At 43.5% G+C, this 24,332-nt stretch overlaps 36 non-coding genes across 36 annotated transcripts; all 36 read right to left on the reverse strand.

Annotated features, from left to right (window-relative positions):
* Positions 1–1,398: 1,398 nt before the first annotated feature.
* TRNAV-AAC (transfer RNA valine (anticodon AAC)) lies at positions 1,399–1,471 on the reverse strand. Its single transcript has one exon. It is a non-coding gene; the product is annotated as a tRNA-Val (tRNA).
* A 982-nt stretch (positions 1,472–2,453) lies between these two features.
* On the reverse strand, positions 2,454–2,526 carry TRNAV-CAC (transfer RNA valine (anticodon CAC)). Its single transcript has one exon. It is a non-coding gene; the product is annotated as a tRNA-Val (tRNA).
* A 545-nt stretch (positions 2,527–3,071) lies between these two features.
* TRNAV-AAC (transfer RNA valine (anticodon AAC)) lies at positions 3,072–3,144 on the reverse strand. The gene has a single exon. It is a non-coding gene; the product is annotated as a tRNA-Val (tRNA).
* A 146-nt stretch (positions 3,145–3,290) lies between these two features.
* On the reverse strand, positions 3,291–3,363 carry TRNAV-CAC (transfer RNA valine (anticodon CAC)). The gene has a single exon. It is a non-coding gene; the product is annotated as a tRNA-Val (tRNA).
* A 545-nt stretch (positions 3,364–3,908) lies between these two features.
* TRNAV-AAC (transfer RNA valine (anticodon AAC)) lies at positions 3,909–3,981 on the reverse strand. Its single transcript has one exon. It is a non-coding gene; the product is annotated as a tRNA-Val (tRNA).
* Positions 3,982–4,127: 146 nt separating this feature from the next.
* On the reverse strand, positions 4,128–4,200 carry TRNAV-CAC (transfer RNA valine (anticodon CAC)). Its single transcript has one exon. It is a non-coding gene; the product is annotated as a tRNA-Val (tRNA).
* Positions 4,201–5,581: 1,381 nt separating this feature from the next.
* On the reverse strand, positions 5,582–5,654 carry TRNAV-AAC (transfer RNA valine (anticodon AAC)). Its single transcript has one exon. It is a non-coding gene; the product is annotated as a tRNA-Val (tRNA).
* Positions 5,655–5,800: 146 nt separating this feature from the next.
* On the reverse strand, positions 5,801–5,873 carry TRNAV-CAC (transfer RNA valine (anticodon CAC)). The gene has a single exon. It is a non-coding gene; the product is annotated as a tRNA-Val (tRNA).
* A 763-nt stretch (positions 5,874–6,636) lies between these two features.
* TRNAV-CAC (transfer RNA valine (anticodon CAC)) lies at positions 6,637–6,709 on the reverse strand. The gene has a single exon. It is a non-coding gene; the product is annotated as a tRNA-Val (tRNA).
* A 545-nt stretch (positions 6,710–7,254) lies between these two features.
* Positions 7,255–7,327, reverse strand: TRNAV-AAC (transfer RNA valine (anticodon AAC)). Its single transcript has one exon. It is a non-coding gene; the product is annotated as a tRNA-Val (tRNA).
* Positions 7,328–7,473: 146 nt separating this feature from the next.
* On the reverse strand, positions 7,474–7,546 carry TRNAV-CAC (transfer RNA valine (anticodon CAC)). Its single transcript has one exon. It is a non-coding gene; the product is annotated as a tRNA-Val (tRNA).
* A 764-nt stretch (positions 7,547–8,310) lies between these two features.
* Positions 8,311–8,383, reverse strand: TRNAV-CAC (transfer RNA valine (anticodon CAC)). The gene has a single exon. It is a non-coding gene; the product is annotated as a tRNA-Val (tRNA).
* Positions 8,384–9,147: 764 nt separating this feature from the next.
* Positions 9,148–9,220, reverse strand: TRNAV-CAC (transfer RNA valine (anticodon CAC)). The gene has a single exon. It is a non-coding gene; the product is annotated as a tRNA-Val (tRNA).
* A 764-nt stretch (positions 9,221–9,984) lies between these two features.
* On the reverse strand, positions 9,985–10,057 carry TRNAV-CAC (transfer RNA valine (anticodon CAC)). Its single transcript has one exon. It is a non-coding gene; the product is annotated as a tRNA-Val (tRNA).
* A 545-nt stretch (positions 10,058–10,602) lies between these two features.
* On the reverse strand, positions 10,603–10,675 carry TRNAV-AAC (transfer RNA valine (anticodon AAC)). Its single transcript has one exon. It is a non-coding gene; the product is annotated as a tRNA-Val (tRNA).
* A 146-nt stretch (positions 10,676–10,821) lies between these two features.
* TRNAV-CAC (transfer RNA valine (anticodon CAC)) lies at positions 10,822–10,894 on the reverse strand. The gene has a single exon. It is a non-coding gene; the product is annotated as a tRNA-Val (tRNA).
* Positions 10,895–11,439: 545 nt separating this feature from the next.
* Positions 11,440–11,512, reverse strand: TRNAV-AAC (transfer RNA valine (anticodon AAC)). The gene has a single exon. It is a non-coding gene; the product is annotated as a tRNA-Val (tRNA).
* Positions 11,513–12,278: 766 nt separating this feature from the next.
* On the reverse strand, positions 12,279–12,351 carry TRNAV-AAC (transfer RNA valine (anticodon AAC)). The gene has a single exon. It is a non-coding gene; the product is annotated as a tRNA-Val (tRNA).
* A 146-nt stretch (positions 12,352–12,497) lies between these two features.
* TRNAV-CAC (transfer RNA valine (anticodon CAC)) lies at positions 12,498–12,570 on the reverse strand. Its single transcript has one exon. It is a non-coding gene; the product is annotated as a tRNA-Val (tRNA).
* Positions 12,571–13,115: 545 nt separating this feature from the next.
* On the reverse strand, positions 13,116–13,188 carry TRNAV-AAC (transfer RNA valine (anticodon AAC)). The gene has a single exon. It is a non-coding gene; the product is annotated as a tRNA-Val (tRNA).
* Positions 13,189–13,334: 146 nt separating this feature from the next.
* On the reverse strand, positions 13,335–13,407 carry TRNAV-CAC (transfer RNA valine (anticodon CAC)). Its single transcript has one exon. It is a non-coding gene; the product is annotated as a tRNA-Val (tRNA).
* Positions 13,408–13,952: 545 nt separating this feature from the next.
* Positions 13,953–14,025, reverse strand: TRNAV-AAC (transfer RNA valine (anticodon AAC)). Its single transcript has one exon. It is a non-coding gene; the product is annotated as a tRNA-Val (tRNA).
* A 985-nt stretch (positions 14,026–15,010) lies between these two features.
* Positions 15,011–15,083, reverse strand: TRNAV-CAC (transfer RNA valine (anticodon CAC)). Its single transcript has one exon. It is a non-coding gene; the product is annotated as a tRNA-Val (tRNA).
* A 545-nt stretch (positions 15,084–15,628) lies between these two features.
* TRNAV-AAC (transfer RNA valine (anticodon AAC)) lies at positions 15,629–15,701 on the reverse strand. The gene has a single exon. It is a non-coding gene; the product is annotated as a tRNA-Val (tRNA).
* Positions 15,702–15,847: 146 nt separating this feature from the next.
* Positions 15,848–15,920, reverse strand: TRNAV-CAC (transfer RNA valine (anticodon CAC)). Its single transcript has one exon. It is a non-coding gene; the product is annotated as a tRNA-Val (tRNA).
* Positions 15,921–16,465: 545 nt separating this feature from the next.
* TRNAV-AAC (transfer RNA valine (anticodon AAC)) lies at positions 16,466–16,538 on the reverse strand. The gene has a single exon. It is a non-coding gene; the product is annotated as a tRNA-Val (tRNA).
* A 146-nt stretch (positions 16,539–16,684) lies between these two features.
* On the reverse strand, positions 16,685–16,757 carry TRNAV-CAC (transfer RNA valine (anticodon CAC)). The gene has a single exon. It is a non-coding gene; the product is annotated as a tRNA-Val (tRNA).
* Positions 16,758–18,357: 1,600 nt separating this feature from the next.
* On the reverse strand, positions 18,358–18,430 carry TRNAV-CAC (transfer RNA valine (anticodon CAC)). The gene has a single exon. It is a non-coding gene; the product is annotated as a tRNA-Val (tRNA).
* A 489-nt stretch (positions 18,431–18,919) lies between these two features.
* On the reverse strand, positions 18,920–18,992 carry TRNAV-AAC (transfer RNA valine (anticodon AAC)). The gene has a single exon. It is a non-coding gene; the product is annotated as a tRNA-Val (tRNA).
* Positions 18,993–19,138: 146 nt separating this feature from the next.
* TRNAV-CAC (transfer RNA valine (anticodon CAC)) lies at positions 19,139–19,211 on the reverse strand. The gene has a single exon. It is a non-coding gene; the product is annotated as a tRNA-Val (tRNA).
* Positions 19,212–20,811: 1,600 nt separating this feature from the next.
* Positions 20,812–20,884, reverse strand: TRNAV-CAC (transfer RNA valine (anticodon CAC)). The gene has a single exon. It is a non-coding gene; the product is annotated as a tRNA-Val (tRNA).
* A 764-nt stretch (positions 20,885–21,648) lies between these two features.
* Positions 21,649–21,721, reverse strand: TRNAV-CAC (transfer RNA valine (anticodon CAC)). The gene has a single exon. It is a non-coding gene; the product is annotated as a tRNA-Val (tRNA).
* A 764-nt stretch (positions 21,722–22,485) lies between these two features.
* TRNAV-CAC (transfer RNA valine (anticodon CAC)) lies at positions 22,486–22,558 on the reverse strand. The gene has a single exon. It is a non-coding gene; the product is annotated as a tRNA-Val (tRNA).
* A 764-nt stretch (positions 22,559–23,322) lies between these two features.
* TRNAV-CAC (transfer RNA valine (anticodon CAC)) lies at positions 23,323–23,395 on the reverse strand. Its single transcript has one exon. It is a non-coding gene; the product is annotated as a tRNA-Val (tRNA).
* A 546-nt stretch (positions 23,396–23,941) lies between these two features.
* TRNAV-AAC (transfer RNA valine (anticodon AAC)) lies at positions 23,942–24,014 on the reverse strand. The gene has a single exon. It is a non-coding gene; the product is annotated as a tRNA-Val (tRNA).
* Positions 24,015–24,160: 146 nt separating this feature from the next.
* On the reverse strand, positions 24,161–24,233 carry TRNAV-CAC (transfer RNA valine (anticodon CAC)). The gene has a single exon. It is a non-coding gene; the product is annotated as a tRNA-Val (tRNA).
* Between the last annotated feature and the right edge of the window lie 99 nt (positions 24,234–24,332).

Genomic DNA, 24,332 nt, shown 5'->3' on the forward strand with positions numbered 1-24,332 from the left:
CACTACACTACAGAAACCCGATGAAAGCACCTCAACTGGTCTTTAGACGCAAACAAAACCAAATTTATAAACCAACGCGAGGAATGTTGAGTCATTCAAAAGTCGCAAAACGCGTTTCTGATTGGTTCCAAACGACACTTCCACCTTGTCTCGAACTGGGCACCGTCGACAATTGTGGCAAATGTGATGTCCACTTCACTACAGAAACTCAACGGTTTTCAAACAGGGACTTTCACGCGTTAGGCAAAAGTGAAAACCCCTACTCTTGAAAAACTGTTTAAAAAACTGAAGCCGTCCTTACAGGCAAACAAAACTAATGTAAAGAGAGATGCAAGGGCTTTCTTCTCTCGTCATCTAAAAGTGAATGTCACTCGGGAATATTTTGTTACTGCCCCATAGCAAAAGCAACCCCTGCGTCATTTTCTGTTCTGTTTAAATCAGTGGTTCTTTTGCATATGAAGCAAACTCTTAGTGGCAGGTATGAGTGGCATCTACCGTGGCGGGAAAGACACGACGAAACAAGATTTTTTTTCCGATTCCTTAAAAAAAGAGACAGTCTTTTGTTTCTGCCCGGTTTCGAACCGGGGACCTTTCGAGTGTTAAGCGAACGTGATAACCACTACACTACAGAAACGCGTTGACTGCTCACTTCTAGACCTTTGAGTACAGCAGACTAGATGGAGAACACTGAGCGCAGTAATAACTGGCAGCTACTTTGGAGGAAAAGACACAATGAAAAAAGATTTCTCTCTCTTGTGTCTTCAAAAGTAGAACATCTCATGTTTCTGCCCAGTTTCGAACCGGGGACCTTTCGCGTGTGAGGCGAACGTGATAACCACTACACTACAGAAACCCGATGAAAGCACCTCAACTGGTCTTTAGACGCAAACAAAACCAAATTTATAAACCAACGCGAGGAATGTTGAGTCATTCAAAAGTCGCAAAACGCGTTTCTGATTGGTTCCAAACGACACTTCCACCTTGTCTCGAACTGGGCACCGTCGACAATTGTGGCAAATGTGATGTCCACTTCACTACAGAAACTCAACGGTTTTCAAACAGGGACTTTCACGCGTTAGGCAAAAGTGAAAACCCCTACTCTTGAAAAACTGTTTAAAAAACTGAAGCCGTCCTTACAGGCAAACAAAACTAATGTAAAGAGAGATGCAAGGGCTTTCTTCTCTCGTCATCTAAAAGTGAATGTCACTCGGGAATATTTTGTTACTGCCCCATAGCAAAAGCAACCCCTGCGTCATTTTCTGTTCTGTTTAAATCAGTGGTTCTTTTGCATATGAAGCAAACTCTTAGTGGCAGGTATGAGTGGCATCTACCGTGGCGGGAAAGACACGACGAAACAAGATTTTTCTTTCCGATTCCTTAAAAAAAGAGACAGTCTCTTGTTTCTGCCCGGTTTCGAACCGGGGACCTTTCGCGTGTTAGGCGAACGTGATAACCACTACACTACAGAAACACGTTGACTGCTCACTTCTAGACCTTTGAGTACAGCAGACTAGATGGAGAACACTGAGCACAGTAATAACTGGCAGCTACTTTGGAGGAAAAGACACAATGAAAAAAGATTTCTCTCTCTTGTGTCTTCAAAAGTAGAACATCTCATGTTTCTGCCCGGTTTCGAACCGGGGACCTTTCGCGTGTGAGGCGAACGTGATAACCACTACACTAGAGAAACCCGATGAAAATACCTCAACTGGTCTTTAGACGCAAACAAAACCAAATTTATAAACCAACGCGAGGAATGTTGAGTCATTCAAAAGTCGCAAAACGCGTTTCTGATTGTTTCCAAACGACACTCCCACCTTGTCTCGAACTGGGCACCGTCGACAATCGTGGCAAATGTGATGTCCACTTCACTACAGAAACTCAACGGTTTTCAAACAGGGACTTTCACGCGTTAGGCAAAAGTGAAAACCCCTACTCTTGAAAAACTGTTTAAAAAACTGAAGCCGTCCTTACAGGCAAACAAAACTAATGTAAAGAGAAATGCAAGGGCTTTCTTCTCTCGTCATCTAAAAGTGAATGTCACTCGGGAATATTTTGTTACTGCCCCATAGCAAAAGCAACCCCTGCGTCATTTTCTGTTCTGTTTAAATCAGTGGTTCTTTTGCATATGAAGCAAACTCTTAGTGGCAGGTATGAGTGGCATCTACCGTGGCGGGAAAGACACAACGAAACAAGATTTTTTTTCCGATTCCTTAAAAAAAGAGACAGTCTCTTGTTTCTGCCCGGTTTCGAACCGGGGACCTTTCGAGTGTTAAGCGAACGTGATAACCACTACACTACAGAAACACGTTGACTGCTCACTTCTAGACTTTTGAGTACAGCAGACTAGATGGAGAACACTGAGCGCAGTAATAACTGGCAGCTACTTTGGAGGAAAAGACACAATGAAAAAAGATTTCTCTCTCTTGTGTCTTCAAAAGTAGAACATCTCATGTTTCTGCCCGGTTTCGAACCAGGGACCTTTCGCGTGTGAGGCGAACGTGATAACCACTACACTACAGAAACCCAATGAAAACACCTCAACTGGTCTTTAGACGCAAACACAACCAAATTTATAAACCAACGGCAGGAATGTTGAGTCATTCAAAAGTCGCAAAACGCGTTTCTGATTGGTTCCAAACGACACTCCCACCTTGTCTCGAACTGGGCACCGTCGACAATTGTGGCAAATGTGATGTCCACTTCACTACAGAAACTCAACGGTTTTCAAACAGGGACTTTCACGCGTTAGGCAAAAGTGAAAACCCCTACTCTTGAAAAACTGTTTAAAAAACTGAAGCCGTCCTTACAGGCAAACAAAACTAATGTAAAGAGAAATGCAAGGGCTTTCTTCTCTCGTCATCTAAAAGTGAATGTCACTCGGGAATATTTTGTTACTGCCCCATAGCAAAAGCAACCCCTGTGTCATTTTCTGTTCTGTTTAAATCAGTGGTTCTTTTGCATATGAAGCAAACTCTTAGTGGCAGGTATGAGTGGCATCTACCGTGACGGGAAAGACACGACGAAACAAGATTTTTCTTTCCGATTCCTTAAAAAAAGAGACAGTCTCTTGTTTCTGCCCGGTTTCGAACCGGGGACCTTTCGCGTGTTAGGCGAACGTGATAACCACTACACTACAGAAACACGTTGACTGCTCACTTCTAGACCTTTGAGTACAGCAGACTAGATGGAGAACACTGAGCGCAGTAATAACTGGCAGCTACTTTGGAGGAAAAGACACAATGAAAAAAGATTTCTCTCTCTTGTGTCTTCAAAAGTAGAACATCTCATGTTTCTGCCCGGTTTCGAACCGGGGACCTTTCGCGTGTGAGGCGAACGTGATAACCACTACACTACAGAAACCCAATGAAAACACCTCAACTGGTCTTTAGACGCAAACAAAACCAAATTTATAAACCAACGCGAGGAATGTTGAGTCATTCAAAAGTCGCAAAACGCGTTTCTGATTGGTTCCAAACGACACTCCCACCTTGTCTCGAACTGGGCACCGTCGACAATTGTGGCAAATGTGATGTCCACTTCACTACAGAAACTCAACGGTTTTCAAACAGGGATTTTCACGCGTTAGGCAAAAGTGAAAACCCCTACTCTTGAAAAACTGTTTAAAAAACTGAAGCCGTCCTTACAGGCAAACAAAACTAATGTAAAGAGAGATGCAAGGGCTTTCTTCTCTCGTCATCTAAAAGTGAATGTCACTCGGGAATATTTTGTTACTGCCCCATAGCAAAAGCAACCCCTGCGTCATTTTCTGTTCTGTTTAAATCAGTGGTTCTTTTGCATATGAAGCAAACTCTTAGTGGCAGGTATGAGTGGCATCTACCGTGGCGGGAAAGACACGACGAAACAAGATTTTTCTTTCCGATTCCTTAAAAAAAGAGACAGTCTCTTGTTTCTGCCCGGTTTCGAACCGGGGACCTTTCGCGTGTTAGGCGAACGTGATAACCACTACACTACAGAAACACGTTGACTGCTCACTTCTAGACCTTTGAGTACAGCAGACTAGATGGAGAACACTGAGCGCAGTAATAACTGGCAGCTACTTTGGAGGAAAAGACACAATGAAAAAAGATTTCTCTCTCTTGTGTCTTCAAAAGTAGAACATCTCATGTTTCTGCCCGGTTTCGAACCGGGGACCTTTCGCGTGTGAGGCGAACGTGATAACCACTACACTACAGAAACCCGATGAAAATACCTCAACTGGTCTTTAGACGCAAACAAAACCAAATTTATAAACCAACGCGAGGAATGTTGAGTCATTCAAAAGTCGCAAAACGCGTTTCTGATTGGTTCCAAACGACACTCCCACCTTGTCTCGAACTGGGCACTGTCGACAATTGTGGCAAATGTGATGTCCACTTCACTACAGAAACTCAACGGTTTTCAAACAGGGACTTTCACGCGTTAGGCAAAAGTGAAAACCCCTACTCTTGAAAAACTGTTTAAAAAACTGAAGCCGTCCTTACAGGCAAACAAAACTAATGTAAAGAGAGATGCAAGGGCTTTCTTCTCTCATCATCTAAAAGTGAATGTCACTCGGGAATATTTTGTTACTGCCCCATAGCAAAAGCAACCCCTGCGTCATTTTCTGTTCTGTTTAAATCAGTGGTTCTTTTGCATATGAAGCAAACTCTTAGTGGCAGGTATGAGTGGCATCTACCGTGGCGGGAAAGACACGACGAAACAAGATTTTTTTTCCGATTCCTTAAAAAAAGAGACAGTCTCTTGTTTCTGCCCGGTTTCAAACCGGGGACCTTTCGAGTGTTAAGCGAACGTGATAACCACTACACTACAGAAACACGTTGACTGCTCACTTCTAGACCTTTGAGTACAGCAGACTAGATGGAGAACACTGAGCGCAGTAATAACTGGCAGCTACTTTGGAGGAAAAGACACAATGAAAAAAGATTTCTCTCTCTTGTGTCTTCAAAAGGAGAACATCTCATATTTCTGCCCGGTTTCGAACCAGGGACCTTTCGCGTGTGAGGCGAACGTGATAACCACTACACTACAGAAACCCGATGAAAACACCTCAACTGGTCTTTAGACGCAAACAAAACCAAATTTATAAACCAACGCGAGGAATGTTGAGTCATTCAAAAGTCGCAAAACGCATTTCTGATTGGTTCCAAACAACACTCCCACCTTGTCTCGAACTGGGCACCGTCGACAATTGTGGCAAATGTGATGTCCACTTCACTACAGAAACTCAACGGTTTTCAAACAGGGACTTTCACGCGTTAGGCAAAAGTGAAAACCCCTACTCTTGAAAAACTGTTTAAAAAACTGAAGCCGTCCTTACAGGCAAACAAAACTAATGTAAAGAGAAATGCAAGGGCTTTCTTCTCTCGTCATCTAAAAGTGAATGTCACTCGGGAATATTTTGTTACTGCCCCATAGCAAAAGCAACCCCTGCGTCATTTTCTGTTCTGTTTAAATCAGTGGTTCTTTTGCATATGAAGCAAACTCTTAGTGGCAGGTATGAGTGGCATCTACCGTGGCGGGAAAGACACGACGAAACAAGATTTTTCTTTCCGATTCCTTAAAAAAAGAGACAGTCTCTTGTTTCTGCCCGGTTTCGAACCGGGGACCTTTCGCGTGTTAGGCGAACGTGATAACCACTACACTACAGAAACACGTTGACTGCTCACTTCTAGACCTTTGAGTACAGCAGACTAGATGGAGAACACTGAGCGCAGTAATAACTGGCAGCTACTTTGGAGGAAAAGACACAATGAAAAAAGATTTCTCTCTCTTGTGTCTTCAAAAGTAGAACATCTCATGTTTCTGCCCGGTTTCGAACCGGGGACCTTTCGCGTGTGAGGCGAACGTGATAACCACTACACTACAGAAACCCGATGAAAATACCTCAACTGGTCTTTAGACGCAAACAAAACCAAATTTATAAACCAACGCGAGGAATGTTGAGTCATTCAAAAGTCGCAAAACGCGTTTCTGATTGGTTCCAAACGACACTCCCACCTTGTCTCGAACTGGGCACCGTCGACAATTGTGGCAAATGTGATGTCCACTTCACTACAGAAACTCAACGGTTTTCAAACAGGGACTTTCACGCGTTAGGCAAAAGTGAAAACCCCTACTCTTGAAAAACTGTTTAAAAAACTGAAGCCGTCCTTACAGGCAAACAAAACTAATGTAAAGAGAGATGCAAGGGCTTTCTTCTCTCGTCATCTAAAAGTGAATGTCACTCGGGAATATTTTGTTACTGCCCCATAGCAAAAGCAACCCCTGCGTCATTTTCTGTTCTGTTTAAATCAGTGGTTCTTTTGCATATGAAGCAAACTCTTAGTGGCAGGTATGAGTGGCATCTACCGTGGCGGGAAAGACACGACGAAACAAAATTTTTTTTCCGATTCCTTAAAAAAAGAGACAGTCTCTTGTTTCTGCCCGGTTTCAAACCGGGGACCTTTCGAGTGTTAAGCGAACGTGATAACCACTACACTACAGAAACACGTTGACTGCTCACTTCTAGACCTTTGAGTACAGCAGACTAGATGGAGAACACTGAGCGCAGTAATAACTGGCAGCTACTTTGGAGGAAAAGACACAATGAAAAAAGATTTCTCTCTCTTGTGTCTTCAAAAGTAGAACATTTCATGTTTCTGCCCGGTTTCGAACCGGGGACCTTTCGCGTGTGAGGCGAACGTGATAACCACTACACTACAGAAACCCGATGAAAACACCTCAACTGGTCTTTAGACGCAAACAAAACCAAATTTATAAACCAACGCGAGGAATGTTGAGTCATTCAAAAGTCGCAAAACGCGTTTCTGATTGGTTCCAAACGACACTCCCACCTTGTCTCGAACTGGGCACCGTCGACAATTGTGGCAAATGTGATGTCCACTTCACTACAGAAACTCAACGGTTTTCAAACAGGGACTTTCACGCGTTAGGCAAAAGTGAAAACCCCTACTCTTGAAAAACTGTTTAAAAAACTGAAGCCGTCCTTACAGGCAAACAAAACTAATGTAAAGAGAAATGCAAGGGCTTTCTTCTCTCGTCATCTAAAAGTGAATGTCACTCGGGAATATTTTGTTACTGCCCCATAGCAAAAGCAACCCCTGCGTCATTTTCTGTTCTGTTTAAATCAGTGGTTCTTTTGCATATGAAGCAAACTCTTAGTGGCAGGTATGAGTGGCATCTACCGTGGCGGGAAAGACACGACGAAACAAGATTTTTCTTTCCGATTCCTTAAGAAAAGAGACAGTCTCTTGTTTCTGCCCGGTTTCGAACCGGGGACCTTTCGCGTGTTAGGCGAACGTGATAACCACTACACTACAGAAACACATTGACTGCTCACTTCTAGACCTTTGAGTACAGCAGACTAGATGGAGAACACTGAGCGCAGTAATAACTGGCAGCTACTTTGGAGGAAAAGACACAATGAAAAAAGATTTCTCTCTCTTGTGTCTTCAAAAGTAGAACATCTCATGTTTCTGCCCGGTTTCGAACCGGGGACCTTTCGCGTGTGAGGCGAACGTGATAACCACTACACTACAGAAACCCGATGAAAACACCTCAACTGGTCTTTAGACGCAAACAAAACCAAATTTGTAAACCAACGCGAGGAATGTTGAGTCATTCAAAAGTCGCAAAACGCGTTTCTGATTGTTTCCAAACGACACTCCCACCTTGTCTCGAACTGGGCACCGTCGACAATTGTGGCAAATGTGATGTCCACTTCACTACAGAAACTCAACGGTTTTCAAACAGGGACTTTCACGCGTTAGGCAAAAGTGAAAACCCCTACTCTTGAAAAACTGTTTAAAAAACTGAAGCCGTCCTTACAGGCAAACAAAACTAATGTAAAGAGAGATGCAAGGGCTTTCTTCTCTCGTCATCTAAAAGTGAATGTCACTCGGGAATATTTTGTTACTGCCCCATAGCAAAAGCAACCCCTGCGTCATTTTCTGTTCTGTTTAAATCAGTGGTTCTTTTGCATATGAAGCAAACTCTTAGTGGCAGGTATGTGTGTCATCTACCGTGGTGGGAAAGACACGACGAAACAAGATTTTTCTTTCCGATTCCTTAAAAAAAGAGACAGTCTCTTGTTTCTGCCCGGTTTCGAACCGGGGACCTTTCGCGCGTTAGGCGAACTTGATAACCACTACACTACAGAAACACGTTGACTGCTCACTTCTAGACCTTTGAGTACAGCAGACTAGATGGAGAACACTGAGCGCAGTAATAACTGGCAGCTACTTTGGAGGAAAAGACACAATGAAAAAAGATTTCTCTCTCTTGTGTCTTCAAAAGTAGAACATCTCATGTTTCTGCCCGGTTTCGAACCGGGGACCTTTCGCGTGTGAGGCGAACGTGATAACCACTACACTACAGAAACCCGATGAAAACACCTCAACTGGTCTTTAGACGCAAACAAAACCAAATTTATAAACCAACGCGAGGAATGTTGAGTCATTCAAAAGTCGCAAAACGCGTTTCTGATTGGTTCCAAACGACACTCCCACCTTGTCTCGAACTGGGCACCGTCGACAATTGTGGCAAATGTGATGTCCACTTCACTACAGAAACTCAACGGTTTTCAAACAGGGACTTTCACGCGTTAGGCAAAAGTGAAAACCCCTACTCTTGAAAAACTGTTTAAAAAACTGAAGCCGTCCTTACAGGCAAACAAAACTAATGTAAAGAGAAATGCAAGGGCTTTCTTCTCTCGTCATCTAAAAGTGAATGTCACTCGGGAATATTTTGTTACTGCCCCATAGCAAAAGCAACCCCTGCGTCATTTTCTGTTCTGTTTAAATCAGTGGTTCTTTTGCATATGAAGCAAACTCTTAGTGGCAGGTATGAGTGGCATCTACCGTGGCGGGAAAGACACGACGAAACAAGATTTTTCTTTCCGATTCCTTAAAAAAAGAGACAGTCTCTTGTTTCTGCCCGGTTTCGAATCGGGGACCTTTCGCGTGTTAGGCGAACGTGATAACCACTACACTACAGAAACACATTGACTGCTCACTTCTAGACCTTTGAGTACAGCAGACTAGATGGAGAACACTGAGCGCAGTAATAACTGGCAGCTACTTTGGAGGAAAAGACACAATGAAAAAAGATTTCTCTCTCTTGTGTCTTCAAAAGTAGAACATCTCATGTTTCTGCCCGGTTTCGAACCGGGGACCTTTCGCATGTGAGGCGAACGTGATAACCACTACACTACAGAAACCCGATGAAAACACCTCAACTGGTCTTTAGACGCAAACAAAACCAAATTTATAAACCAACGCGAGGAATGTTGAGTCATTCAAAAGTCGCAAAACGCGTTTCTGATTGTTTCCAAACGACACTCCCACCTTGTCTCGAACTGGGCACCGTCGACAATTGTGGCAAATGTGATGTCCACTTCACTACAGAAACTCAACGGTTTTCAAACAGGGACTTTCACGCGTTAGGCAAAAGTGAAAACCCCTACTCTTGAAAAACTGTTTAAAAAACTGAAGCCGTCCTTACAGGCAAACAAAACTAATGTAAAGAGAGATGCAAGGGCTTTCTTCTCTCGTCATCTAAAAGTGAATGTCACTCGGGAATATTTTGTTACTGCCCCATAGCAAAAGCAACCCCTGCGTCATTTTCTGTTCTGTTTAAATCAGTGGTTCTTTTGCATATGAAGCAAACTCTTAGTGGCAGGTATGTGTGTCATCTACCGTGGTGGGAAAGACACGACGAAACAAGATTTTTCTTTCCGATTCCTTAAAAAAAGAGACAGTCTCTTGTTTCTGCCCGGTTTCGAACAGGGGACCTTTCGCGTGTTAGGCGAACGTGATAACCACTACGCTACAGAAACACGTTGACTGCTCACTTCTAGACCTTTGAGTACAGCAGACTAGATGGAGAACACTGAGCGCAGTAATAACTGGCAGCTACTTTGGAGGAAAAGACACAATGAAAAAAGATTTCTCTCTCTTGTGTCTTCAAAAGTAGAACATCTCATGTTTCTGCCCGGTTTCGAACCGGGGACCTTTCGCGTGTGAGGCGAACGTGATAACCACTACACTACAGAAACCCGATGAAAACACCTCAACTGGTCTTTAGACGCAAACAAAACCAAATTTATAAACCAACGCGAGGAATGTTGAGTCATTCAAAAGTCGCAAAACGCGTTTCTGATTGGTTCCAAACGACACTCCCACCTTGTCTCGAACTGGGCATCGTCGACAATTGTGGCAAATGTGATGTCCACTTCACTACAGAAACTCAACGGTTTTCAAACAGGGACTTTCACGCGTTAGGCAAAAGTGAAAACCCCTACTCTTGAAAAACTGTTTAAAAAACTGAAGCCGTCCTTACAGGCAAACAAAACTAATGTAAAGAGAAATGCAAGGGCTTTCTTCTCTCGTCATCTAAAAGTGAATGTCACTCGGGAATATTTTGTTACTGCCCCATAGCAAAAGCAACCCCTGCGTCATTTTCTGTTCTGTTTAAATCAGTGGTTCTTTTGCATATGAAGCAAACTCTTAGTGGCAGGTATGAGTGGCATCTACCGTGGCGGGAAAGACACGACGAAACAAGATTTTTCTTTCCGATTCCTTAAAAAAAGAGACAGTCTCTTGTTTCTGCCCGGTTTTGAACCGGGGACCTTTCGCGTGTTAGGCGAACGTGATAACCACTACACTACAGAAACACGTTGACTGCTCACTTCTAGACTTTTGAGTACAGCAGACTAGATGGAGAACACTGAGCGCAGTAATAACTGGCAGCAACTTTGGAGGAAAAGACACAATGAAAAAAGATTTCTCTCTCTTGTGTCTTCAAAAGTAGAACATCTCATGTTTCTGCCCGGTTTCGAACCAGGGACCTTTCGCGTGTGAGGCGAACGTGATAACCACTACACTACAGAAACCCGATGAAAACACCTCAACTGGTCTTTAGACGCAAACAAAACCAAATTTATAAACCAACGCGAGGAATGTTGAGTCATTCAAAAGTCGCAAAACGCGTTTCTGATTGGTTCCAAACGACACTCCCACCTTGTCTCGAACTGGGCACCGTCGACAATTGTGGCAAATGTGATGTCCACTTCACTACAGAAACTCAACGGTTTTCAAACAGGGACTTTCACGCGTTAGGCAAAAGTGAAAACCCCTACTCTTGAAAAACTGTTTAAAAAACTGAAGCTGTCCTTACAGGCAAACAAAACTAATGTAAAGAGAGATGCAAGGGCTTTCTTCTCTCGTCATCTAAAAGTGAATGTCACTCGGGAATATTTTGTTACTGCCCCATAGCAAAAGCAACCCCTGCGTCATTTTCTGTTCTGTTTAAATCAGTGGTTCTTTTGCATATGAAGCAAACTCTTAGTGGCAGGTATGTGTGGCATCTACCGTGGTGGGAAAGACACGACGAAACAAGATTTTTCTTTCCGATTGCTTAAAAAAAGAGACAGTCTCTTGTTTCTGCCCGGTTTCGAACCGGGGACCTTTCGCGTGTTAGGCGAACGTGATAACCACTACACTACAGAAACACGTTGGCTGCTCACTTCTAGACCTTTGAGTACAGCAGACTAGATGGAGAACACTGAGCGCAATAATAACTGGCAGCTACTTTGGAGGAAAAGACACAATGAAAAAAGATTCCTCTCTCTTGTGTCTTCAAAAGTAGAACATCTCATGTTTCTGCCCGGTTTCGGACCGGGGACCTTTCGCGTGTGAGGCGAACGTGATAACCACTACACTACAGAAACCCGATGAAAACACCTCAACTGGTCTTTAGACGCAAACAAAACCAAATTTATAAACCAACGCGAGGAATGTTGAGTCATTCAAAAGTCGCAAAACGCGTTTCTGATTGGTTCCAAACGACACTCCCACCTTGTCTCGAACTGGGCACCGTCGACAATTGTGGCAAATGTGATGTCCACTTCACTACAGAAACTCAACGGTTTTCAAACAGGGACTTTCACGTGTTAGGCAAAAGTGAAAACCCCTACTCTTGAAAAACTGTTTAAAAAACTGAAGCCGTCCTTACAGGCAAACAAAACTAATGTAAAAAGAGAGATGCAAGGGCTTTCTTCTCTCGTCATCTAAAAGTGAATGTCACTCGGGAATATTTTGTTACTGCCCCATAGCAAAAGCAACCCCTGCGTCATTTTCTGTTCTGTTTAAATCAGTGGTTCTTTTGCATATGAAGCAAACTCTTAGTGGCAGGTATGAGTGGCATCTACCGTGGCGGGAAAGACACGACGAAACAAGATTTTTCTTTCCGATTCCTTAAAAAAAGAGACAGTCTCTTGTTTCTGCCCGGTTTCGAACCGGGGACGTTTCGCGTGTTAGGCGAACGTGATAACCACTACACTACAGAAACACGTTGACTGCTCACTTCTAGACCTTTGAGTACAGCAGACTAGATGGAGAACACTGAGCGCAGTAATAACTGGCAGCTACTTTGGAGGAAAAGACACAATGAAAAAAGATTTCTCTCTCTTGTGTCTTCAAAAGTAGAACATCTCATGTTTCTGCCCGGTTTCGAACCGGGGACCTTTCGCGTGTGAGGCGAACGTGATAACCACTACACTACAGAAACCCAATGAAAACACCTCAACTGGTCTTTAGACGCAAACAAAACCAAATTTATAAACCAACGCGAGGAATGTTGAGTCATTCAAAAGTCGCAAAACGCGTTTCTGATTGGTTCCAAACGACACTCCCACCTTGTCTCGAACTGGGCACCGTCGACAATTGTGGCAAATGTGATGTCCACTTCACTACAGAAACTCAACGGTTTTCAAACAGGGACTTTCACGCGTTAGGCAAAAGTGAAAACCCCTACTCTTGAAAAACTGTTTAAAAAACTGAAGCCGTCCTTACAGGCAAACAAAACTAATGTAAAGAGAAATGCAAGGGCTTTCTTCTCTCGTCATCTAAAAGTGAATGTCACTCGGGAATATTTTGTTACTGCCCCATAGCAAAAGCAACCCCTGCGTCATTTTCTGTTCTGTTTAAATCAGTGGTTCTTTTGCATATGAAGCAAACTCTTAGTGGCAGGTATGAGTGGCATCTACCGTGGCGGGAAAGACACGACGAAACAAGATTTTTCTTTCCGATTCCTTAAAAAAAGAGACAGTCTCTTGTTTCTGCCCGGTTTCGAACCGGGGACCTTTCGCGTGTTAGGCGAACGTGATAACCACTACACTACAGAAACACGTTGACTGCTCACTTCTAGACCTTTGAGTACAGCAGACTAGATGGAGAACACTGAGCGCAGTAATAACTGGCAGCTACTTTGGAGGAAAAGACACAATGAAAATAGATTTCTCTCTCTTGTGTCTTCAAAAGTAGAACATCTCATGTTTCTGCCCGGTTTCGAACCGGGGACCTTTCGCGTGTGAGGCGAACGTGATAACCACTACACTACAGAAACCCGATGAAAACACCTCAACTGGTCTTTAGACGCAAACAAAACCAAATTTATAAACCAACCCGAGGAATGTTGAGTCATTCAAAAGTCGCAAAACGCGTTTCTGATTGGTTCCAAACGACACTCCCACCTTGTCTCGAACTGGGCACCGTCGACAATTGTGGCAAATGTGATGTCCACTTCACTACAGAAACTCAACGGTTTTCAAACAGGGACTTTCACGCGTTAGGCAAAAGTGAAAACCCCTACTCTTGAAAAACTGTTTAAAAAACTGAAGCCGTCCTTACAGGCAAACAAAACTAATGTAAAGAGAAATGCAAGGGCTTTCTTCTCTCGTCATCTAAAAGTGAATGTCACTCGGGAATATTTTGTTACTGCCCCATAGCAAAAGCAACCCCTGCGTCATTTTCTGTTCTGTTTAAATCAGTGGTTCTTTTGCATATGAAGCAAACTCTTAGTGGCAGGTATGAGTGGCATCTACCGTGGCGGGAAAGACACGACGAAACAAGATTTTTCTTTCCGATTCCTTAAAAAAAGAGACAGTCTCTTGTTTCTGCCCGGTTTCGAACCGGGGACCTTTCGCGTGTTAGGCGAACGTGATAACCACTACACTACAGAAACACGTTGACTGCTCACTTCTAGACCTTTGAGTACAGCAGACTAGATGGAGAACACTGAGCGCAGTAATAACTGGCAGCTACTTTGGAGGAAAAGACACAATGAAAAAAGATTCCTCTCTCTTGTGTCTTCAAAAGTAGAACATCTCATGTTTCTGCCCGGTTTCGGACCGGGGACCTTTCGCGTGTGAGGCGAACGTGATAACCACTACACTACAGAAACCCGATGAAAACACCTCAACTGGTCTTTAGACGCAAACAAAACCAAATTTATAAACCAACGCGAGGAATGTTGAGTCATTCAAAAGTCGCAAAACGCGTTTCTGATTGGTTCCAAACGACACTCCCACCTTGTCTCGAACTGGGCACCGTCGACAATTGTGGCAAATGTGATGTCCACTTCACTACAGAAACTCAACGGTTTTCAAACAGGGACTTTCACGTGTTAGGCAAAAGTGAAAACCCCTACTCTTGAAAAACTGTTTAAAAAACTGAAGCCGTCCTTACAGGCAAACAAAACTAATGTAAAAAGAGAGATGCAAGGGCTTTCTTCTCTCGTCATCTAAAAGTGAATGTCACTCGGGAATATTTTGTTACTGCCCCATAGCAAAAGCAACCCCTGCGTCATTTTCTGTTCTGTTTAAATCAGTGGTTCTTTTGCATATGAAGCAAACTCTTAGTGGCAGGTATGAGTGGCATCTACCGTGGCGGGAAAGACACGACGAAACAAGATTTTTCTTTCCGATTCCTTAAAAAAAGAGACAGTCTCTTGTTTCTGCCCGGTTTCGAACCGGGGACTTTTCGCGTGTTAGGCGAACGTGATAACCACTACACTACAGAAACACGTTGACTGCTCACTTCTAGACCTTTGAGTACAGCAGACTAGATGGAGAACACTGAGCGCAGTAATAACTGGCAGCTACTTTGGAGGAAAAGACACAATGAAAAAAGATTTCTCTCTCTTGTGTCTTCAAAAGTAGAACATCTCATGTTTCTGCCCGGTTTCGAACCGGGGACCTTTCGCGTGTGAGGCGAACGTGATAACCACTACACTACAGAAACCCAATGAAAACACCTCAACTGGTCTTTAGACGCAAACAAAACCAAATTTATAAACCAACGCGAGGAATGTTGAGTCATTCAAAAGTCGCAAAACGCGTTTCTGATTGGTTCCAAACGACACTCCCACCTTGTCTCGAACTGGGCACCGTCGACAATTGTGGCAAATGTGATGTCCACTTCACTACAGAAACTCAACGGTTTTCAAACAGGGACTTTCACGCGTTAGGCAAAAGTGAAAACCCCTACTCTTGAAAAACTGTTTAAAAAACTGAAGCCGTCCTTACAGGCAAACAAAACTAATGTAAAGAGAGATGCAAGGGCTTTCTTCTCTCGTCATCTAAAAGTGAATGTCACTCGGGAATATTTTGTTACTGCCCCATAGCAAAAGCAACCCCTGCGTCATTTTCGGTTCTGTTTAAATCAGTGGTTCTTTTGCATATGAAGCAAACTCTTAGTGGCAGGTATGAGTGGCATCTACCGTGGCGGGAAAGACACGACGAAACAAGATTTTTCTTTCCGATTCCTTAAAAAAAGAGACAGTCTCTTGTTTCTGCCCGGTTTCGAACCGGGGACCTTTCGCGTGTTAGGCGAACGTGATAACCACTACACTACAGAAACACGTTGACTGCTCACTTCTAGACCTTTGAGTACAGCAGACTAGATGGAGAACACTGAGCGCAGTAATAACTGGCAGCTACTTTGGAGGAAAAGACACAATGAAAAAAGATTTCTCTCTCTTGTGTCTTCAAAAGTAGAACATCTCATGTTTCTGCCCGGTTTCGAACCGGGGACCTTTCGCGTGTGAGGCGAACGTGATAACCACTACACTACAGAAACCCGATGAAAGCACCTCAACTGGTCTTTAGACGCAAACAAAACCAAATTTATATACCAACGCGAGGAATGTTGAGTCATTCAAAAGTCGCAAAACGCGTTTCTGATTGGTTCCAAACGACACTCCCACCTTGTCTCGAACTGGGCACCGTCGACAATTGTGGCAAATGTGATGTCCACTTCACTACAGAAACTCAACGGTTTTCAAACAGGGACTTTCACGCGTTAGGCAAAAGTGAAAACCCCTACTCTTGAAAAACTGTTTAAAAAACTGAAGCCGTCCTTACAGGCAAACAAAACTAATGTAAAGAGAAATGCAAGGGCTTTCTTCTCTCGTCATCTAAAAGTGAATGTCACTCGGGAATATTTTGTTACTGCCCCATAGCAAAAGCAACCCCTGCGTCATTTTCTGTTCTGTTTAAATCAGTGGTTCTTTTGCATATGAAGCAAACTCTTAGTGGCAGGTATGAGTGGCATCTACCGTGGCGGGAAAGACACGACGAAACAAGATTTTTCTTTCCGATTCCTTAAAAAAAGAGACAGTCTCTTGTTTCTGCCCGGTTTCGAACCGGGGACCTTTCGCGTGTTAGGCGAACGTGATAACCACTACACTACAGAAACACGTTGACTGCTCACTTCTAGACCTTTGAGTACAGCAGACTAGATGGAGAACACTGAGCGCAGTAATAACTGGCAGCTACTTTGGAGGAAAAGACACAATGAAAATAGATTTCTCTCTCTTGTGTCTTCAAAAGTAGAACATCTCATGTTTCTGCCCGGTTTCGAACCGGGGACCTTTCGCGTGTGAGGCGAACGTGATAACCACTACACTACAGAAACCCGATGAAAACACCTCAACTGGTCTTTAGACGCAAACAAAACCAAATTTATAAACCAACCCGAGGAATGTTGAGTCATTCAAAAGTCGCAAAACGCGTTTCTGATTGGTTCCAAACGACACTCCCACCTTGTCTCGAACTGGGCACCGTCGACAATTGTGGCAAATGTGATGTCCACTTCACTACAGAAACTCAACGGTTTTCAAACAGGGACTTTCACGCGTTAGGCAAAAGTGAAAACCCCTACTCTTGAAAAACTGTTTAAAAAACTGAAGCCGTCCTTACAGGCAAACAAAACTAATGTAAAGAGAAATGCAAGGGCTTTCTTCTCTCGTCATCTAAAAGTGAATGTCACTCGGGAATATTTTGTTACTGCCCCATAGCAAAAGCAACCCCTGCGTCATTTTCTGTTCTGTTTAAATCAGTGGTTCTTTTGCATATGAAGCAAACTCTTAGTGGCAGGTATGAGTGGCATCTACCGTGGCGGGAAAGACACGACGAAACAAGATTTTTCTTTCCGATTCCTTAAAAAAAGAGACAGTCTCTTGTTTCTGCCCGGTTTCGAACCGGGGACCTTTCGCGAGTTAGGCGAACGTGATAACCACTACACTACAGAAACACGTTGACTGCTCACTTCTAGACCTTTGAGTACAGCAGACTAGATGGAGAACACTGAGCGCAGTAATAACTGGCAGCTACTTTGGAGGAAAAGACACAATGAAAAAAGATTCCTCTCTCTTGTGTCTTCAAAAGTAGAACATCTCATGTTTCTGCCCGGTTTCGAACCGGGGACCTTTCGCGTGTGAGGCGAATGTGATAACCACTACACTACAGAAACCCGATGAAACACCTCAACTGGTCTTTAGACGCAAACAAAACCAAATTTATAAACCAATGCGAGGAATGTTGAGTCATTCAAAAGTCGCAAAACGCGTTTCTGATTGGTTCCAAACGACACTCCCACCTTGTCTCGAACTGGGCACCGTCGACAATTGTGGCAAATGTGATGTCCACTTCACTACAGAAACTCAACGGTTTTCAAACAGGGACTTTCACGCGTTAGGCAAAAGTGAAAACCCCTACTCTTGAAAAACTGTTTAAAAATCTGAAGCCGTCCTTACAGGCAAACAAAACTAATGTAAAGAGAAATGCAAGGGCTTTCTTCTCTCGTCATCTAAAAGTGAATGTCACTCGGGAATATTTTGTTACTGCCCCATAGCAAAAGCAACCCCTGCGTCATTTTCTGTTCTGTTTAAATCAGTGGTTCTTTTGCATATGAAGCAAACTCTTAGTGGCAGGTATGAGTGGCATCTACCGTGGCGGGAAAGACACGACGAAACAAGATTTTTCTTTCCGATTCCTTAAAAAAAGAGACAGTCTCTTGTTTCTGCTCGGTTTCGAACCGGGGACCTTTCGCGTGTTACGCGAACGTGATAACCACTACACTACAGAAACACGTTGACTGCTCACTTCTAGACCTTTGAGTACAGCAGACTAGATGGAGAACACTGAGCGGAGTAATAACTGGCAGCTACTTTGGAGGAAAAGACACAATGAAAAAAGATTTCTCTCTCTTGTGTCTTCAAAAGTAGAAGACACAATGTTTCTGCCCGGTTTCGAACCGGGGACCTTTCGCGTGTGAGGCGAACGTGATAACCACTACACTACAGAAACCCGATGAAAAAACCTCAACTGGTCTTTAGACGCAAACAAAACCAAATTTATAAACCAAACGACACTCCCACCTTGTCTCGAACTGGGCACCGTCGACAATTGTGGCAAATGTGATGTCCACTTCACTACAGAAACTCAACGGTTTTCAAACAGGGACTTTCACGCGTTAGGCAAAAGTGAAAACCCCTACTCTTGAAAAACTGTTTAAAAAACTGAAGCCGTCCTTACAGGCAAACAAAACTAATGTAAAGAGAAATGCAAGGGCTTTCTTCTCTCGTCATCTAAAAGTGAATGTCACTCGGGAATATTTTGTTACTGCCCCATAGCAAAAGCAACCCCTGCGTCATTTTCTGTTCTGTTTAAATCAGTGGTTCTTTTGCATATGAAGCAAACTCTTAGTGGCAGGTATGAGTGGCATCTACCGTGGCGCGAAAGACACGACGAAACAAGATTTTTCTTTCCGATTCCTTAAAAAAAGAGACAGTCTCTTGTTTCTGCCCGGTTTCGAACCGGGGACCTTTCGCGTGTTAGGCGAACGTGATAACCACTACACTACAGAAACACGTTGACTGCTCACTTCTAGACCTTTGAGTACAGCAGACTAGATGGAGAACACTGAGCGCAGTAATAACTGGCAGCTACTTTGGAGGAAAAGACACAATGAAAAAAGATTTCTCTCTCTTGTGTCTTCAAAAGTAGAACATCTCATGTTTCTGCCCGGTTTCGAACCGGGGACCTTTCGCGTGTGAGGCGAACGTGATAACCACTACACTACAGAAACCCGAAGAAAGCACCTCAACTGGTCTTTAGACGCAAACAAAACCAAATTTATAAACCAAAGCGAGGAATGTTGAGTCATTCAAAAGTCGCAAAACGCGTTTCTGATTGGTTCCAAACGATACTCCCACCTTGTCTCGAACTGGGCACCGTCGACAATTGTGGCAAATGTGATGTCCACTTCACTACAGAAACTCAACGGTTTTCAAACAGGGACTTTCACGCGTTAGGCAAAAGTGAAAACCCCTACTCTTGAAAAACTGTTTAAAAAACTGAAGCCGTCCTTACAGGCAAACAAAACTAATGTAAAGAGAAATGCAAGGGCTTTCTTCTCTCGTCATCCAAAAGTGAATGTCACTCGGGAATATTTTGTTACTGCCCCATAGCAAAAGCAACCCCTGCGTCATTTTCTGTTCTGTTTAAATCAGTGGTTCTTTTGCATATGAAGCAAACTCTTAGTGGCAGGTATGAGTGGCATCTACCGTGGCGGGAAAGACACGACGAAACAAGATTTTTCTTTCCGATTCCTTAAAAAAGAGACAGTCCCTTGTTTCTGCCCGGTTTCGAACCGGGGACCTTTCGCGTGTTAGGCGAACGTGATAACCACTACACTACAGAAATACGTTGACTGCTCACTTCTAGACCTTTGAGTACAGCAGACTAGATGGAGAACACTGAGCGCAGTAATAACTGGCAGCTACTTTGGAGGAAAAGACACAATGAAAAAAGATTTCTCTCTCTTGTGTCTTCAAAAGTAGAACATCTCATGTTTCTGCCCGGTTTCGAACCGGGGACCTTTCGCGTGTGAGGCGAACGTGATAACCACTACACTACAGAAAGCCGATGAAAAAACCTCAACTGGTCTTTAGACGCAAACAAAACCAAATTTATAAACCAACGTGAGGAATGTTGAGTCATTCAAAAGTCGCAAAACGCGTTTCTGATTGGTTCCAAACGACACTCCCACCTTGTCTCGAACTGGGCACCGTCGACAATTGTGGCAAATGTGATGTCCACTTCACTACAGAAACTCAACGGTTTTCAAACAGGGACTTTCACGCGTTAGGCAAAAGTGAAAACCCCTACTCTTGAAAAACTGTTTAAAAAACTGAAGCCGTCCTTACAGGCAAACAAAACTAATGTAAAGAGAAATGCAAGGGCTTTCTTCTCTCGTCATCTAAAAGTGAATGTCACTCGGGAATATTTTGTTACTGCCCCATAGCAAAAGCAACCCCTGCGTCATTTTCGGTTCTGTTTAAATCAGTGGTTCTTTTGCATATGAAGCAAACTCTTAGTGGCAGGTATGAGTGGCATCTACCGTGGCGGGAAAGACACGACGAAACAAGATTTTTCTTTCCGATTCCTTAAAAAAAGAGACAGTCTCTTGTTTCTGCCCGGTTTCGAACCGGGGACCTTTCGTGTATTAGGCGAACGTGATAACCACTACACTACAGAAACACGTTGACTGCTCACTTCTAGACCTTTGAGTACAGCAGACTAGATGGAGAACACTGAGCGCAGTAATAACTGGCAGCTACTTTGGAGGAAAAGACACAATGAAAATAGATTTCTCTCTCTTGTGTCTTCAAAAGTAGAACATCTCATGTTTCTGCCCGGTTTCGAACCGGGGACCTTTCGCGTGTGAGGCGAACGTGATAACCACTACACTACAGAAACCCGATGAAAACACTTCAACTGGTCTTTAGACGCAAACAAAACCAAATTTTTTAACCAACGCGAGGAATGTTGAGTCATTCAAAAGTCGCAAAACGCGTTTCTGATTGGTTCCAAACGACACTCCCACCTTGTCTCGAACTGGGCACCGTCGACAATTGTGGCAAATGTGATGTCCACTTCACTACAGAAACTCAACGGTTTTCAAACAGGGACTTTCACGCGTTAGGCAAAAGTGAAAACCCCTACTCTTGAAAAACTGTTTAAAAAACTGAAGCCGTCCTTACAGGCAAACAAAACTAATGTAAAGAGAAATGCAAGGGCTTTCTTCTCTCGTCATCTAAAAGTGAATGTCACTCGGGAATATTTTGTTACTGCCCCATAGCAAAAGCAACCCCTGCGTCATTTTCTGTTCTGTTTAAATCAGTGGTTCTTTTGCATATGAAGCAAACTCTTAGTGGCAGGTATGAGTGGCATCTACCGTGGCGGGAAAGACACGACGAAACAAGATTTTTCTTTCCGATTCCTTAAAAAAAGAGACAGTCTCTTGTTTCTGCCCGGTTTCGAACCGGGGACCTTTCGCGTGTTAGGCGAACGTGATAACCACTACACTACAGAAATACGTTGACTGCTCACTTCTAGACCTTTGAGTACAGCAGACTAGATGGAGAACACTGAGCGCAGTAATAACTGGCAGCTACTTTGGAGGAAAAGACACAATGAAAAAAGATTTCTCTCTCTTGTGTCTTCAAAAGTAGAACATCTCATGTTTCTGCCCGGTTTCGAACCGGGGACCTTTCGCGTGTGAGGCGAACGTGATAACCACTACACTACAGAAACCCGATGAAAACACCTCAACTGGTCTTTAGACGCAAACAAAACCAAATTTATAAACCAACGCGAGGAATGTTGAGTCATTCAAAAGTCGCAAAACGCGTTTCTGATTGGTTCCAAACGACACTCCCACCTTGTCACGAACTGGGCACCGTCGTCAATTGTGGCAAATGTGATGTCCACTTCACTACAGAAACTCAACGGTTTTCAAACAGGGACTTTCACGCGTTAGGCAAAAGTGAAAACCCCTACTCTTGAAAAACTGTTTAAAAAACTGAAGCCGTCCTTACAGGCAAACAAAACTAATGTAAAGAGAAATGCAAGGGCTTTCTTCTCTCGTCATCTAAAGGTGAATGTCACTCGGGAATATTTTGTTACTGCCCCATAGCAAAAGCAACCCCTGCGTCATTTTCTGTTCTGTTTAAATCAGTGGTTCTTTTGCATATGAAGCAAACTCTTAGTGGCAGGTATGAGTGGCATCTACCATGGCGGGAAAGACATGACGAAACAAGATTTTTCTTTCCGATTCCTTGAAAAGAGAGACAGTCTCTTGTTTCTGCCCAGTTTCGAACCGGGGAACTTTCGCGTGTTAGGCGACCGTGATAACCACTACACTACAGAAACACGTTGACTGCTCACTTCTAGACCTTTGAGTACAGCAGACTAGATGGAGAACACTGAGCGCAGTAATAACTGGCAGCTACTTTGGAGGAAAAGACACAATGAAAAAAGATTTCTCTCTCTTGTGTCTTCAAAAGTAGAACATCTCATGTTTCTGCCCGGTTTCGAACCGGGGACCTTTCGCGTGTGAGGCGAACGTGATAACCACTACACTACAGAAACCCGATGAAAACACCTCAACTGGTCTTTAGACGCAAACAAAACCAAATTTATAAACCAACGCGAGGAATGTTGAGTCATTCAAAAGTCGCAAAACGCGTTTCTGATTGGTTCCAAACGACACTCCCACCTTGTCTCGAACTGGGCACCGTCGACAATTGTGGCAAATGTGATGTCCACTTCACTACAGAAACTCAACGGTTTTCAAACAGGGACTTTCACGCGTTAGGCAAAAGTGAAAACCCCTACTCTTGAAAAACTGTTTAAAAAACTGAAGCCGTCCTTACAGGCAAACAAAACTAATGTAAAGAGAAATGCAAGGGCTTTCTTCTCTCGTCATCTAAAAGTGAATGTCACTCGGGAATATTTTGTTACTGCCCCATAGCAAAAGCAACCCCTGCGTCATTTTCTGTTCTGTTTAAATCAGTGGTTCTTTTGCATATGAAGCAAACTCTTAGTGGCAGGTATGAGTGGCATCTACCGTGGCGGGAAAGACACGACGAAACAAGATTTTTCTTTCCGATTCCTTAAAAAAAGAGACAGTCTCTTGTTTCTGCCCGGTTTCGTACCGGGGACCTTTCGCGTGTTAGGCGAACGTGATAACCACTACACTACAGAAACACGTTGACTGCTCACTTCTAGACCTTTGAGTACAGCAGACTAGATGGAGAATACTGAGCGCAGTAATAACTGGCAGCTACTTTGGAGGAAAAGACACAATGAAAAAAGATTTCTCTCTCTTGTGTCTTCAAAAGTAGAACATCTCATGTTTCTGCCCGGTTTCGAACCGGGGACCTTTCGCGTGTGAGGCGAACGTGATAACCACTACACTACAGAAACCCGATGGAAACACCTCAACTGGTCTTTAGACGCAAACAAAACCAAATTTATAAACCAACGCGAGGAATGTTGAGTCATTCAAAAGTCGCAAAACGCGTTTCTGATTGGTTCCAAACGACACTCCCACCTTGTCTCGAACTGGGCACCGTCGACAATTGTGGCAAATGTGATGTCCACTTCATTACAGAAACTCAACGGTTTTCAAACAGGGACTTTCACGCGTTAGGCAAAAGTGAAAACCCCTACTCTTGAAAAACTGTTTAAAAAACTGAAGCCGTCCTTACAGGCAAACAAAACTAATGTAAAGAGAAATGCAAGGGCTTTCTTCTCTCGTCATCTAAAAGTGAATGTCACTTGGGAATATTTTGTTACTGCCCCATAGCAAAAGCAACCCCTGCGTCATTTTCTGTTCTGTTTAAATCAGTGGTTCTTTTGCATATGAAGCAAACTCTTAGTGGCAGGTATGAGTGGCATCTACCATGGCGGGAAAGACACGACGAAACAAGATTTTTCTTTCCGATTCCTTAAAAAAAAGAGACAGTCTCTTGTTTCTGCCCGGTTTCGAACCGGGGACCTTTCGCGTGTTAGGCGAACGTGATAACCACTACACTACAGAAACACGTTGACTGCTCACTTCTAGACCTTTGAGTACAGCAGACTAGATGTAGAACACTGAGCGCAGTAATAACTGGCAGCTACTTTGGAGGAAAAGACACAATGAAAAAAGATTTCTCTCTCTTGTGTCTTCAAAAGTAGAACATCTCATGTTTCTGCCCGGTTTCGAACCGGGGACCTTTCGCGTGTGAGGCGAACGTGATAACCACTACACTACAGAAACCCGATAAAAACACCTCAACTGGTCTTTAGACGCAAACAAAACCAAATTTATAAACCAACGCGAGGAATGTTGAGTCATTCAAAAGTCGCAAAACGCGTT

The sequence above is a fragment of the Engystomops pustulosus genome, chromosome 6 (assembly GCF_040894005.1).
Source record: "Engystomops pustulosus chromosome 6, aEngPut4.maternal, whole genome shotgun sequence".
NCBI lineage: Eukaryota > Metazoa > Chordata > Amphibia > Anura > Leptodactylidae > Engystomops > Engystomops pustulosus.